Source organism: Spermophilus citellus (genome assembly GCF_964194105.1).
Source record: "Spermophilus citellus genome assembly, chromosome: 2".
NCBI lineage: Eukaryota > Metazoa > Chordata > Mammalia > Rodentia > Sciuridae > Spermophilus > Spermophilus citellus.
In genome coordinates, this window is record NC_138183.1 from 162,450,838 (window position 1) to 162,454,808 (window position 3,971).

Below are 3,971 nucleotides of genomic sequence, written 5' to 3' on the forward strand. Positions count from 1 at the left end.
ATTCCTTTGAGTATTAATTGTCCTACAGCCTCAGGATATCTAGTAAGAATAGTGTTAGGAGAATAAGATAAATGTATCCACAATAATGGACCTTCTTGCCAAAATACTCCTGTAGGAATATTTTTTGTTGGTAGTACAATAAATAATAAAGGCAAACTTATATCAATTCTATCCAAATGCATATTTTCCATATATGTTTCAATGATTTTTAATGCCTTTCTTGCTTCAGGCATTAACATGCGGGGTGAATTTGGATCTGATGGACCTTTTAGGATATCAAATAAAGATCCTAGCTCTCCTGTTGGTATGCCTAGATAAGGCCTTATCCAATTTATGTCTCCCAATAACTTTTGAAAGTCATTAAGTGATTTGAGATGATCTACTCGTATTTGAATTTTTGGTGGACGGACCATGGTTGAGGATAATAGAACTCCTAAATAATTAATTGGAAGATTTAATTGTACTTTATCTATTGCTATCTCTAGATTATAATTTTTTAATAAATTTGTAAGTGTGGCATAACATTCTAGCAATGTGTTTTTATCTTTATGTGCCAATAACACATCATCCATATAGTGAAATATTTGTAGTTCAGGATTTTGATTTCTAAGTGGCTGGATTGCTTTGTTAACATAAATTTGACACATAGTTGGACTATTAGCCATCCCTTGAGGGAGTACTTTCCATTCATATCTCTGATCAGGACCTTCATGATTTATTGCAGGGATAGTAAAAGCAAAATGTGGACTATCCTCAGGATGAATTGGAATTGAAAAAAAACAATCTTTAATATCTATAGCTAAAACATACCAGGTTTTTGGTAAAGCAGACAATTGGGGAATCCCTGATTGAGCAGGTCCCATAATAACCATCTCATTATTAATGGCTCTTAAATCTTGCAATAATCTCCATTTACCAGATTTCTTTTTAATGACAAAAATGGGAGTATTATGGGGAGATACGGAAGGTTGTATATGTCCCTCCGCTAATTGTTGTTTGACCAGGTCATGGGCTATTTGTATCTTTTTTTTTAGTCAGGGGCCACTGAGGAACCCACACTGGTCTTTCTGATTTCCAAGTAATTTTGATTGTCTCAGTGGCCCTTTCTGAAAACCAAATCCATGTCTATTTATTTCTTGATCTATTTGAATTGGTGCTGTCATACCTTGTTCTTGTTCTCTTAATCTTTTTTCTTTCCTAAAGCCTTGTCTATCCCTAGTAGTGGGTGCATTAGGACTGATGTTATTTGTTAATGTCAAACCTAATTGATCTAGGACATCTCGTCCCCATAAATTTATAGGAAGATGATCCAATACATAGGGCTGTATAGTTCCTTCACATCCTTCAGTATCCTTCCAATCTAATACCATTGCACTTCTATGGGGATTAGTCGCCACTCCTAGGCCTCGAAGCGTTTGAGTGGCTTGTTTTAATGGCCAATGTTTTGGCCATTCTTGATGAGATATGATGCTAAGGTCAGCACCTGTGTCCAGTAGCCCATTAAATTCATGTCCTTGAATATTTAGTTTTAGCATGGGGCGAGAATCTAAATTTAAAGACAGCATAGCCCAATCTACACCTGTGGAGCCTAATCCCCTGGAACCTCTTTCTACAGTATGACTGGAAAATTTATCATGTAGGCTGGGTACTTTTAATAACTGTGCTATTCTATCTCCTGGTGAAATTACTGATATACCTCTTGGAGAAATAGCTATAATTTTTATTTCACCTTCATAATCGGGATCAATTACCCCAGGACTTATCATAAGTCCTTTTAGTGTAGAAGAACTGCATCCCAATAATAAGCCTACTGTTCCTTGGGGAAGAGGTCCTTTTACTCCTGTGGGAATGATTTGAACTCCCATGTTTGGAGTTAGTACTGCTCTGGCAGAGGCGCAGATGTCCAACCCTGTGCTCCCTCTAGTTTGTCTGATGAGGGATTTAATGGATAATGTGTCCTGGGCACTACCTTGATGGTGCTGCTGGGTTCCTCCATTGCCCCGTATATTTGTAGTTTTGGGCCCCGGAGCATTGGGCCCTCTAGTCCGTTTTTTGGCAATGGAGCTTGATGCCTTTCTCCACGATATCATGAGTAAACACTTGGTCCTTGTCTGTTTTTTGATAACGGAATACCCTCTATGGTGGTTTGAGAACGGCATTTATTAGCCCAATGTCTCCCTCTACGGCATCGTGGGCAAATACCCGGTATTCTATTCCTTTGATACCTAGCATTGTTAAACCCTCCTCCTATGGGGCAACTCCTTTTAAAATGTCCTGTTTGATCACAATTATAGCATGTTTTTGGCCTGGCATCTAAAGCCTGTTGTACTGCTGCCAAGATTTGCCCTTGTTCATTAATGTCTCTACATAATTTAATATATGTGTTTAAATCTTCATGTTTCCATGGACTAATGACCTCTCTGCAGCAACGATTTGCTTGGTCATAAGCCAGTTGTTTTATAAATGGCATTGCCTGTTCTGTATCCCCAAATATTCTAGAAGCTGTTTGAATAAGCCTATCTACAAATTCAGCGTAAGGTTCATTAGTTCCTTGTATTACCTTAGATAATTGTCCTTGTTAATCTCCATGCCCCTGTAAAGTTTTCTATGCCCTAACCGCATCTACAGAAATTTGTGCGTATACACCAGGATCATGTTCAATTTGTTGCCGTTGACCCTCATAAGGTCCTTTTCCTAACAACATTTCTAGATTTCTTTGAGGGTAACCGGCTGCTGCATTTCACCTAGCTGTCTCCGTGCAAAATTCCTCATTGGCAACCTTCCATAACAAATATTGTCCTCCATTTAGCACAGATTGACACATGTTAGCCCAATCTGCTGGTGTCATGTCCAAGTTGGTAATAGATTCGACCATACTTATGGTAAAGGGTGCTTGCAGACCGTAGGTTGTTACAGCCTCCTTTAATTGCTTTACTGTTTTAAAATCTAAAGCACGGTGAATTCGTTGCCCTCCTGTCTGCTCAAGTACAGGGCATGCTAATCTTTGAGGTTCTGCCTCAGGATTCTGTCCATCAATTATGGGGGTTGAGGGCCACTCAGCTGTAGATGGAGCTGTTGGTTGAATTACACCCTCTGGTGATAGAATGGAGTTAGTAGCAGCCTCCTGTTGTAATTCCCCACCTGATGGTTGTTTTTCCTCTAAGCTTTCTTTCTTCAAATTTTCCTCTGTCTGACTAGCTCGAGAGACCTTCTCTTTTGCTTGACCTAACATGTTTTCTACCATAGTCTGGACCTCTAACAATTTACTTAACAGTCTTTTGGTTTGTTTTTTACTAGTTTCTAATCTACTATAAAGGTAATGCAACCCAATAAGATAGCATAAAACAAAACCGAAACAGAATGAAACAAAAATGGAACAAAAAATAGTTGTATCAATTTTCTCTTTCTCAGGGCCGAACAACTTCAAACCTTGAGCCAACCATTTTTCCCAGTTTGGTGAGAAAATTCTAGGGATAGGCAGCTTGAAACAAAAACAAAATAAATCAAAACAAGAACACATTGTTTTTTGAAATGGTCACCCATTCTGTCGCCTTCCCTCAGGGGCGAGCAATTTTACTCACCTCCAAGCTTCAGGCGTTCCACCCCCCCCCCCCATGGGCCACCAATTGCCGCAGTCTGGCTAGGCACAAAATCATGAGTCACTCAAGCAGGAACAAACTTTATTTTTGAAACTGCCGCCAATGCCTTGGACGCTCCCGGGAAGATTGCCGATCAACGCACCCGGTGTTCTCCCGGATCCCAAGAGGAAGTTCCTCCTCCGGAAATCCCTCCTATCGCACTTCCCCAACCAATGGGAACTCTCCAGGAGTCCTGTAGCAGGCCGAGGTGGACAGCAGGAGTCCAATATCCATATGAATGTAAATATTAACATAATCATATCATCTCAATGGCTAGCTGGTGTCACCTTTCAATAAAAAATGCCATGCATCATATTACTTGGCTGTGGCTCT